The 12,696-nt window shown below is 42.0% G+C and overlaps 1 protein-coding gene across 1 annotated transcript in view; it reads left to right on the top strand.

Moving 5' to 3' along the window:
• Positions 1-12,696, top strand: part of LOC120999212 (titin homolog) — a 946,165-nt gene that overhangs the window by 96,341 nt on the left and 837,128 nt on the right. The gene's annotated exons all lie outside the window — the stretch shown is intronic.

The raw sequence follows: 12,696 nt of genomic DNA, 5'->3' as shown, positions 1-12,696 counted from the left end.
TGTAAATTTCTGAAAAATTTCAAGATTTGCTTCTAAACTTTTAAGCCTTGTAACATCCCCAAAAATTAAAATATCATTCCCAAAATGCTACAAACATGAAGTAGACATATGGGGAATGTAAATTGATCACAATTTTTGGGGGTATTACTATGTATTACAGAAGTAGAGAAACTGAAACTTTGAAATTTGCAAATTTTTCAAAATTTGGGGTAAATATGGTATTTTTTATGCAAAAAAATTTACTTTTTTGACCAAATTTTAGCAGTGTCATGAAGTACAATATGTGACGAAAAAACTATCTCAGAACGGCCTGGATAAGTCAAAGCGTTTTAAAGTTATCAGCACTTAAAGTGACACTGGTCAGATTTGCAAAAAATGACCAAGTCCTTAAGGTGAAATAGGGCTGATTCCTTAAGGGGTTAAATTTAGGGATACACAACTCACTCTTTCACAAATATATCGTAGATTCCAGGACTGCTTAGGAGAAACAACAACATTTAAAAGCGAGGGAGGATGGGAAGCTGATTTAGGTGTAGGAAGTACTGTTGATTGGGATATAGTATATCGAAATATAAAAAAAGCATCAATATCCCAAAAATACAGATTAATCCAGTTTAGGATTGTACGTCGCCTGTATTGCTCCCCTGCCTTCCTCGCAAAAATATATAGGGAAAGAAGGGATACGTGTTGGAAGTGTTCGGCTGAAAATGCTGGTCTAGGTCACTTGTTATGGGATTGCCCAGAAATAAATGGATTTTGGACCAGAATCTATGAAGAACTACATAGTAGATATACGATTAAATTGAACCGCTGTTTTATGCAAGCAATATTAGGTCTTTTCTCCCATGTGGATTTAATGCCCTATCAGACTAAAATCTCCTTGGAGAGCTTCATGGCCGCAATGGCCTTGATTCTTAAATATTGGGGCACAAAAAACTGCCCTACTTACTCCGAGTAGAGGGCTCGGATGGATACCATTGATGTTTATAGAAGAATGGTAAGAAAAACAGAGTAGTCCTGGAAGGGGCGGGTCTTTGATATCTTTTCTTTCACTCCAAAGAGCCTGGCTGTTTGTGGTATTGACCACGGGTAGCAATAGGAGACGGCTGGATCCCGCAGCAGTGAATCAAGGGGTGGGGGGTGGGTATAATGGGGTTAACTACGTGGATTGATGTATGATTATCTGTTATTTTTAAACTATATGTAATGGAATTCTCATTTTTGGCTCAGAAAAACAATAAAGAATTTTTCTTAAAAAAAAAAAAAGTATTTCCTTCATATTTCCCCTTCCTTTTAAGGATCCACTTCTGGATTTGGTGCCAAAAACTGCATAAAAAAAACTACATATGAGATTCCAGCTTTAAAGGAGTATTACAAAGAGAATTTATTGCATATCCTTTGGAAATGTCATTATTGTCTAGTCATCGGGGAACCCACCTCTTGGGCCCCCATTCAATTAGATAACTCCCATTTAGCTATAGGTGCTGGCAGTGGCAACATAAAGGAAGAAAATTGTATAATGTTTAGAATACAGTCATACAGTTTACTGATGCAGTTCTGGAAGCCAAAATCAGGAGTAGATCATAAAAGGAGAGAGATCATGAGACCTTAAACACATGACTGTGTCTATATTTATGCAAACCACAGATCTGCAAAGTGCACATACCTTCTGTGTACACACATTTTTCTCACTCCCAAATAGAAATCACTTTTTTTGCTTGCAATGCAGACCAGAATAGGACATGTTCTATAATTTGCCAAATAGTCACACAGAACAAAAAATTAAATACAGATGTGTGCATGGCCCCTTAGAAATTAAAGGGGTTCTCCTAGATTTTCATATTGATAGCCTATCCTAGACATAGTTCATAAAATGAGAGACTGAGGTCTCACTACTGGAACTTCAGTTAATCAGCGGCTTGAGGAAGCTGTGGTGCTCACCGGAGCCTTCTCGCAGCTTACCAAGAACAGGACTGTCCATTTAATAGTGGCTGTATTTGGTATTGCAGCTTCACTTGAATGGGACTGAGCATTGCATAGGCCATGTGACTGACAAATGATATGTCCCATAGCCTAGATAGAAGCCTAAGCTCTCATTGAGCATGGCGACTGCTTCATACATCTGATTCCCGCCATCGAATCTGATATTGATGACGAATCCTGAAGATAGAAAATCAATATCAAAATCCTGCCTAACCCAATCGAGTTCAGTGTGCTATCTGCAAAAGATACAGATAGCACAAGGATAAAAAATATGGCCATGTGCATGAGGCCTAAAGATACAACATTACCTGTTTTTTCATTAATAGTGTTGGCTTTCTGAACTGCATCAGGAAATCTGATTGTGTGGCCGTCATATAAAGAGCATCATATAAAAACACTATAAAGAGGAAATAGCTGAAGTAGTGAAAACAGGTCTGCCCTCAATTTAGGAAAAAAAAATGTGCCTTAAGGCAGTAGTAAATAGAGATGGCCTTGCAGTTCGCCCGTCAGTCGCTTTGCGACAAATTTTGCGTGTTTGCGATTCGACGAACATGCGAGCATATGGTGATGTTAGCGCCATATTCTTTTGCATTGCACCAAAATTTGACCCATCACACATCCATCAGGTGGGACAGGACAGCCAATTGAGATGTTTCAGCACATGAACACACCCCCACCCTATAACAGAACCCGATCTGGCAGCCATTTTACATTCTATGTTTTGCCAGTGTAGGGAGAGGTTGCTTTGTGGAGCAGGGACAGGCTGTAAGGGACACCAAACGCTAACTAATAGGGCCACAAAAGTCCTTTTAAGCACTGGTATAGGTGTGCTATCGATAGGTATGATATACTGATGGGTGTGATATACTTATAATATACTTTCTAACATAGAAAGTATATTATAGTGCCTTTGTATTGTTCAGCGGTTGTGTGCGGTTCTGCTGTGATATTGCAGCTACAAAGAGGGACAAGCGCTATTGCAACAACTATTTGCAATGGGTGTGATATACCTGTTGCCCCCAAAAAATCTGATTGAGCGGTGTGATATACCTATTTCCACAAAATACTGATTGACGGCTGTGATATACCTGTTGCCCCAAATAAACAGGGTGGTGTGATATAACTGTTGCGGCAAAAAATTATAATTGAGGGGTGTGATATAACTGCTTCCACAAAATACTGATTAAGGGGTTTGATATACCTGCTTCCACCAAATATTGATTGAGGCCTGCGATATATCTGCTTCCACAAAATACTGATTAAGGGGATTGATATACCTGCTTCCACCAAATATCGATTAAGGACTACGAGATACCTGTTCCACCAAATACTGATTAAGGGGTTTGATATACCTGTTTCCACCAAATATTGATTGAGGCCTGCGATATACCTGATTCCACATAATAGTAATTAAGGGGTTTGATATACCTGTTTATACCAAATATTTATTTAGGCCTGCGATATATACCTGCTTTCACAAAATACTGATTAAGGGGTTTGATATACTTGCTTCCACCAAATACTGATTAATGCCTGCAATATACCTGCTTCCACAAAATACTGATTAAGGGATTTGATATACCTGTTTTCACCAAATATTGATTGAGGCCAGCGATATACCTGCTTCCACAAAATAGTAATTAAGGGGTTTGATATACCTGTTTCCACCAAAAAATCTGATTGAGGGGTGTTATATACCTGCTTCCACAAAATACAGATTAAGGGGTTTGATATACCTGCTTCCACCAAAAAATCATTGAGGCCTGCGATATATCTGCTTCCACAAAATACTGATTAAGGGGATTGATATACCTGCTTCCACCAAATACTGATTAATGCCTGCAATATACCTGCTTCTACAAAATACTGATTAATTGATTCGATATACCTGTTTCCACCAAATATTGATTGAGGCCTGCGATACACCTGCTTCCACAAAATACTGATTAAGGGGAATGATATACCTGCTTCCACAAAATATTGATTGAGGCATACGATATACCTGCTTCCACAAATTACTGATTAAGGGGTTTGATATATCTACTTCCACAAAATATTGATTAAGGCCTGCGATATACCTGCTTCCACAAAATATTGATTAAGCGGTTTGATATAGCTGTTTCAACCAAATATTGATTGAGGACTACGATATACCTGCTTCCACAAAATACTGTTTAAGGAGATTGATATACCTGTTTCCACCAAATATTGATTGAGGCCTGCGAGATACCTGCTTCCACAAAATACTGATTAAGGGGTTCAATATACCTGCTTCCACCAAATATTGATTGAGGCCTATGATATACCTGCTTCCACAAATACTGCTCTTCTCTAGAGACTTAGGCACATGATCATTTTGAAAATGACAGGCAGAGGAATAGGCAGGCCGTTCCACAGGGCTGGTAGGGGTCGGGCAGGTGCACCAGGCCAGAGCCTAAGTGGGAAGTTGGAGAAGGCGCGTGCGATTACGTCAAAGGACGCACCAGAGTTGGTTGAGAGTCTTATTCAGCCTTCCGCTTCTGCACCTTCCTTATCCTCTGTATCTGCACCCTCCTCACTCTCTGCTATGTGCACCCCCAAAGACACCACCACCACCATAGCCCCTCCACTTGAGTCAGAGGAATTATTTTCCCATCCATTCCCAGACCTTACCGATGCGCAGCTATTATTGACATCGGATGAGTAAGAGGAGGTAGCAATGGCCGCAACCCAACGCTCTGAAGACAGTACCCAGATCAGCCCAAGGAGGGAGGTCCCCGCTGTTGCTGCCTACTCCGAGATCTCAAATGTCAGTGGTGGTGAAGGTGACTATGATGACGCGTCGATGGACATCACATGGGTGCCCACAAGAGAGGAAGAGGAGGGGAGTTCAGAGGGAGAGACAGAGCAGCAGGGAGGGAGGAGAAGGAGAAGCAGGCAGAGCTCACAGGGCACAGGAGGCAAAAAGCAGACTGCAAATGTATCTGGAGCGAGCCATCCACCATGCACGGTCACTTCTGGCGCTCCAAGCATGCTGGCACATGGCTCCGCAGTGTGGGCTTTTTATAAAAGTGTCAGCTGCTGACAATAGTGTTGCCATCTGCAGCCTATGCTGTCAACACATAAGGCGTGGTAAGCCCAACACTCACCTAGGGACGACCGCCTTAAGAAGGCAACTGGCCTCCCATCACCTAGCCCAGTGGGATAAACGCCATCAGAACCCACAAATTCACACTCCTGGCGCTCCACATCCTTCCTTTTCTCCTTCTTCTTCTCCTCCTATTTGTCCTTCACTCCACCTTCCACCGTGCCGTCGTCGCGTTCATCGAAGAAGGCCCAAATGTTCGAGCTTAAAAAGTTGATGACGCCGGATAACCCTCTTGCCTAACGGCTGACCGCTGGCTTATCGGAACTGCTAGCCTGCCAACTACTGCTATATAAACTGGTGGACTCGGAGGCCTTTAGAAAATTTGTGGCCATTGACACACTGCAATGGAGGGTCCCGGGAAGGAAATATTTCTCCCAGAAGGGCATCCCTGAGCTATATGGCCACATTCAGCGGAAAGTGAATATATCTCTGGCATACAGTGTCGGTGCCAAGATCCATCTGATCACAGACACGTGGTCTTGCAAACATGGGCAGGGAAGGTACATAACTTTTATTGCCCATTGGGTGAACCTTCTGACAGCCGTCGAGCATGTAACCTGTGGCTCCCATGTGGATTTGGTGTTACCGCCACGGATTGCATGCAGACCTGCCTCTTTTTCTCCTCCTCCTACTCCATCCTCCGTCTACTCCTCGGCTGACTCCTCCTTTTCCACTGCTACCACCTCTTTCCCTGCGCCCCCAAAACTCCCCAGAACCTATTCAACGTGCCAGGTGAGACGTTGCCATGCTGTGTTGCGGCTGTTGTGCCTGAAAGCCAAGAGCCACACAGCTCCTGCACTGCTTTCAGCTCTGCGGTCACAGGCCGATTAGTGGCTATTCCCGCTCAATTTGACAGTTGATAAAGTGGTCTACGACAACGGTTCCAATCTGCTGAGCGTGCTGAAACAGGGCAAAATGACACACATGCCGTGCATGGCACACGTCCTGAACTTAGTCGTGCAGCGATAAGTTGCCAAATACCACGGGGTCCAGGACCTCTTGCGGCAGGCCAGGAAAATCTCTGGCCATTTTGGAAGATCTTACAGGGCCATGGCTCTCCTTGCTGACGTTCAGCGGCGACACCACCTGCCCGTCAGATGTCTGATTTGTCACAGCCCGACGTGCTGGAACTCCACCTTGTATATGCTTGATAGGCTGCTCCAGCAGCAACGTGACCTTAACGACTACCTGTTCGATCTATGCAGCAGGACAGTTTCTGGGGAGCTTGGTCTCTTTTCACCGCGCCAGTGGCTGGTCATGAGCGACGCATGCAGACTTCTGCGCCCATTTGATGAGATCACAAAACTCGTTAGTCGCAGCCAGGGTGACATCAGTGACATTGTACCTTACGCCTTTTTTCTGGAGTGTGCATTACGTCGTGTCATTGATCAAGCTGTCAAGGAGCAGGAGCTGGAAGATGAGGAGGTCGCAATGCTGAATGAATTCCCAGGGAAGGCTACTCTATCTGAAACAAGTCAGAAGGAGTCTGAAGAGGAGTCAGAGGAGGATGGTGGCTGGGGGGAGTCAGAGGAGGTGCAAGAAGAGCAGGCTTTAAGAGGTACTTTAAACTTTTCGGGGATCCCTAGTGTTGTCCGTGGCTGGGGGGAAGAGACCGAGAACGACATTATCCTGCACGATGAGCAGGAGCCAGGGTGCTCCACTGCTTCCAATTTAGTGAAAATGGGGGCCTTCATGCTCCAGTATTTGAAGGGACCCCCGTATAAAAAGCATAAAGGGCAAGGACCAATACTGGGTGGCAACATACTTAGATCCCCGGTACAAACACAAAATGGCGGACATGTTACCAGCATCACAGAGGACTGTCAGAATGCAGCATTTACAGGCCTTGCTGCGAGAGATGCTGCATTCTGCTGATGCAGGTGCTGGCAGAGGAATTTACACCGACAGCGAAACAGGTGCGGGTACCAATCCTACCGCACCTGCAAGAAGAGGCCGGTTTGAAGATGTGTTGGTCACTTAGGATATGAGATCATTCTTGCAACCAACCCATTGACAGCCGCTCTCCAGATCCTGCCTCAGGGAACGCCTAGACCGCCAGGTGTCCGACTACATTGGTTTAACGTCCGATGTGGACGCTCTGAGAATCTAGAAACCCCTGGACTACTGGGTGTGCAGGCTTGACCTGTGGCCAGAGCTGGCAAAATTTGCCATGGAACTTTTAGCTTGCCCCTTGTCGAGTGTCCTGTCCAAAAGGACGTTCAGTGCACTGTAGCCTAGCTTACGACACTGTAGACTATCTCACATTTCTAAAAATGAATGAAGCATGGATCTCTGAGGAATTCAACACTTGTGACAACCACGTGTAATTGAATTTCCTCATAGCAGCCCACACATATCCCCCACCACCCAGAACAAAGAATGGTCCTTGTCTTATGTTTATACAGCGGCATAAAAGGCCTTTGCTGTCAGGTGAATGCCTAATTTTTGGGGCATATACTGGCCTACAGTAAAAAATGTATCCAGTAACCGGCTAATGTACCTCCAGCCACATAATCACAAGTTCTTTTCTGTTTGGTGAATGCCTAATTTTTGGGCCCTGTATTCCAATAGCCTACAGTAAAATTTTTATCCAGTGACCGCCTAATGTACCTCCAGCCACATAATCGCAAGTTCTTTTCTGTCAGGTGAATGCCTAATTTTTGGGGCCTGTACTCCAGTGGCCTACAGTAAATTTTGTATCCAATGACCGCCTAATGTACCTACAGCCACATAATGACAAGGTCTTTTCTGTCAGGTTAATGCCTAATTTTTGGGGCCTGTACTGGCCTACAGTAACATTTTATTCTAGTGACTGCCTAATGTACCTCCAGCCACATAATCACTTGCTCTTATCTTTCAGGTGAATGCTGAATTTTGAGGCCTTTACAGGCCTACAGTAAAATTGTTATCCAGTGACCGCCTAATGTACCTCCAGCCACATAATTACAAGACTTTTTCTGTCAGGTTAATGCCTAATTTTTGGGGCCTGTACTGGCCTACAGTAAAAATTTTTGCCAGTGACCGCCTAATGTACCTCCAGCCACATAATCACAAGTTCTTTTCTGTCAGGTGACTGCCTAATTTTTGGGGCCTGTACTCCCGTGGCCTAAAATAAAAATTTTCTATGCTCCAGCATGGCAGAGTTTCCCTTTAAGACACATAAAAATGGCCCCTAATTAAAATACATATTTTTTGTGGGAATTTTTGCCAATGATCCCCCTCTGGTATGTCACTGTCCATGTTGTGGGACTATATGTGCACTTCTAGTAAGTATTTAGTGGCTGAAAATATGGCCTGAAGGTTTTTCAGGTTCGCCTGTTATTAAAGTTAATGGGGCGTTCGCAAACCGCCCCGGCTGATGTTCGTCCATCACTAGTACTAAATCAATGAGCAGAAGGCAAATAAAAATACCAGTAGTTATAATAATTAAACAGCATTTTTACAATGAAAAACCATTCTGACATCTAACAACACTAATGATGATACAGATTTCACATGATCTACATGATTCAGACAGAGTGCTGAAAATTATCAAGAGAGGGTAAAACTTTCTTCTTGTCATCTCATTGTTTTTTGTTTTTTTTTATCCAGTCTGACAGAATTCTTTTTTAATCTTTAAGGAATAAACTTTGCTATGACTATGGGCACATCGATTAAAGCTACTTCCACACTAGCGGCAGCCTTCTCAGGTGGGCTGTTCCGGCGGGTGAACAGCCTGCCAGATCCACGCATGCCGCCGGAGGTCCACTCCAGCCCCATTGACCATAATGGGGGCGGGACGGAGTATCGGCGGCAGCATGGCAAATATGCCGAAGAGGTGAGCGGAATAAAACTACGACATGTCGGAGAAGGCTGCCGCTAGTGTGAAAGTAGCCTTGAACATGTAAGCATATGACTGCTATGTTCTAATATCAATTTATGACATTATACAGGTACATATTTCCTAGATGTTGCCAAATAATAAAGATTTTTGTATTCAATACTATCAAGTTGATGTCGGATTTCCCATCATTACTATAGACTGTATTACCAATATATTCAATTGGTGGGCTATCAATAAAGTAATCACATGTTGTAACTGTAAAGGGAAGATTTGTAAAAACAGATCTGTTCACAACCTTTCTTTCTTTTAACTTTATTGGAGGATATATGTCTGATTCCTGTTTTGATAAAAAAAAAAAAAAAGGAAACTCATAAGATACTTACTGTTGGATGGATTTGGAAAGGCTTTGACTAATGAAATTCATTATTAGATATAAAGTCAGAAAGAATGCTCATTTTAAGTGCTATAATAAAAAATAAAGAAAATGAATAGATCTGAAACATTTCTTTAGAACTATTATCAAATAAGAAAAGGCTACACCAGCAAACTACTGGAGCTCAGCCTTTCAGTTACCAGCTGAAAAAAGAGATCAAATCAATAGAAATATAGGCTGGCTCACAGTATTTTTGCATTAAAATTTTTATTATTACACTAAATTAAATGACTTGTACCATCATACAACATACATACATGCATACATGTGTAAATATAGGTATATAAGTGCGGAGCTCACGCACAATCCTATATATATAGGATTATGGAATATATAGGATTGTGCGTGAGCTCCGCACTTATATACCTATATTTACACATGTATGCATGTATGTATGTTGTATGATGGTACAAGTCATTTAATTTAGTGTATTAATAAAAATTTTAATGCAAAAATACTGTGAGCCAGCCTATATTTCTATTGATTTGAAACATTTCTTTGTCATTCCTTTTCTGTAAATAATATTTGATATACTGTACATTGGCTCAAGTAAAAAAAAAAACTATGCATAATCTCCATATAGTTTAAAGCGACCATTCTGCAATTTCTTACCTTAATAGTTGTGGAGCAGTTCTACAAATTTGCAACCATAGCAGTTGTACAAATTTGCTAATATGTTTATAATGAACTTGTTGTTCCTCAAGCAAAATCTACCATAGGAGCTACCTTTTATAGAGGTCTGCCACTATCACAAAGCCTGCCAACTACTGCTATATAAACTGGTGGACTCGGAGGCCTTTAGAAAATTTGTGGCCATTGACACACTGCAATGGAAGGTCCCGGGAAGGAAATATTTCTCCCAGAAGGGCATCCCTGAGCTATATGGAAAGTGAATATATCTCTGGCACACAGTGTCGGGGCCAAAATCCACCTGATCACAGACACGTGGTCTAGCAAACATGGGCAGGGAAGGTACATAACCTTTAATGCCCATTGGGTGAACCTTCTGACGGCCGTCAAGCATGTAACCTGTGGCTCCCATGTGGATTTGGTGTTACCACCACGGATTGCATACAGACCTGCCTCTTCCTCTCCTCCTCCTACTCCATCCTCCGTCTACTCCTTGGCTGACTCCTCCTTTTCCACTGCTACCACCTCTTTCCCTGCGCCCCCATTAGTCGTGCAGCGATTAGTTGCCAAATACCACGGGGTCCAGGACCTCTTGCGGCAGGCCAGGAAAATCTCTGGCCATTTTAGAAGATCTTACAGGGCCATGGCTCGCCTTGCTGACGTTCAGTGGCGACACCACCTGCCCGTCAGATGTCTGATTTGTCACAGCCCGAGAGGGTAAAACTTTCTTCTTGTCATCTAATTTTTTATGTTTTAATTTTTTTTTATCCAGTCTGACAGAATTCTTTATTAATCTTTAAGGAATAAACTTTGCTATGACTATGGGCACATCGATTAAGGCTACTTCCAGACTAGCGGCAGCCTTCTCAGGTAGGCTGTACCGGCGGGTGAGCAGCCTGCCAGATCCACGCGTGCTGCCGGAGGTCCACTCCGGCCCCATTGACCATATTGGGGGTAGGATGGAGTATCGGCGGAAGCATGGCAAATTTGCCGAAGAGGTGAGCGGAATAAAACTACGACATGTCGGAGAAGGCTGCCGCTAGTGTGAAAGTAGCCTTGAACATGTAAGCATATGACTGCTATGTTCTAATATCAATCTATGACATTATACAGGTACATATTTCCTAGATGTTTGCCAAATAATAAAGATTTTTGTATTCAATACTATCAAGTTGATGTCGGATTTCCCATCATTACTATGGACTTTATTACCAATATAATCAATTGGTGGGATATCAATAAAGTAATCACATGTTGTAACTGTAAAGGGAAGATTTGTAAAAACAGATTTGTTCACAACCTTTCTTTCTTTTTTCTTTTAACTTTATTGGAGGATATATGTCTGATTCCTGTTTTGATAAAAAAAAAAAACTAAACTCATAAGATACTTACTGTTGGATGGATTTGGAAAGGCTTTGACTAATGAAATTCATTATTAGATATAAAGTCAGAAAGAATGCTCATTTTAAGTGCTATAATAAAAAATAAAGAAAATGAATAGATCTGAAACATTTCTTTGTCATTCCTTTTCTGTAAATAATATTTGATATACATTGGCTCAAGTAAAAAAAAAAAAAATATGCATAATCTCCATATAGTTTAAAGCAACCATTCTGCAATTTCTTACCTTAATAATTGTGGAGCAGTTGTACAAATTTGCAACCATAGCAGTTGTACAAATTTGCTTATATGTTTATAATAAACTTGTTGTTCCTCAAGCAAAATCTACCATAGGAGCTACCTTTTATAGAGGTCTGCCACTATCACAAAGCACACTAGATAACTTGTATACTGTCCACCATATTTAAGTCCACACAAGTCTAATACACACAGAATAAATTAAGTTACTTGGAAGATGGATGCCAATCACAGCTCCAACAAGCCGTTCTATCTTTTCAGGGTATTTACATAATGAACTTAAGGTTCTTTTATATGGATCACAGTTTCAGACAGTTATCAGGAACAAGCTAAATTTTCCCTATAAATAACTGATCATCAGTTGAGATGAGGGCAATCACCTTCCACTGTATGGGGACAATCAATAATGATCATTTGTCTTCATACATAAGCATCATTCTTGGGCAGCAGATCATTGTACGATATGCTGCATAAAAACAATGAACAAGCATTTGGACTCGCACTTCCGGGTCTGCATTTCCGTTCCCCAAAAAAATAGAACATGTCCTATTCTTGTCCGCAATTGCGGAGAAGATTAGGCATATTGTATTATAGTACCAGCGATGTGTGGTCCGCAAAATGCGGATCGCACATTGCCGGTGTCCGTGTTTTGTGGATCCTCGGAACTGTGGATCCGCAAAACACACACATGTGAATGGACCCTAAATCTGATGATTGCCTGCACCTTTCACACAGGCCAATTATCAGGAATGGACATTTCTATGATTCTTATCCTCAATAATTGGCCTGTCTGTGTAAAGGGACCATAAATGGTTACTAACTTTTCACACAACTTTGCATAAATCAATACTACAAGTAATCACAATAAACTTCATAATATACTTTATCAGTAAAAAATGTCCAGTTCTCCTGTTATCAACTGTGTACCAACTCTCGCCTTCTCCCATAAATTGCTTTTCACTTTGAAAAATGCCTTTTTCTCATCCATGCAGGAGTATCATATTACGAATGTCAATGCAAGTGTATGGGGGGCGGCGAACAAGAAGGAAGTAGGGAGGCATA

Source organism: Bufo bufo, chromosome 4 (assembly GCF_905171765.1).
Source record: "Bufo bufo chromosome 4, aBufBuf1.1, whole genome shotgun sequence".
Taxonomy (NCBI): Eukaryota; Metazoa; Chordata; class Amphibia; order Anura; family Bufonidae; genus Bufo; species Bufo bufo.
The sequence above is the reverse complement of the archived record's forward strand: the minus strand, read 5'-3'. Positions and strand labels throughout refer to the sequence as shown.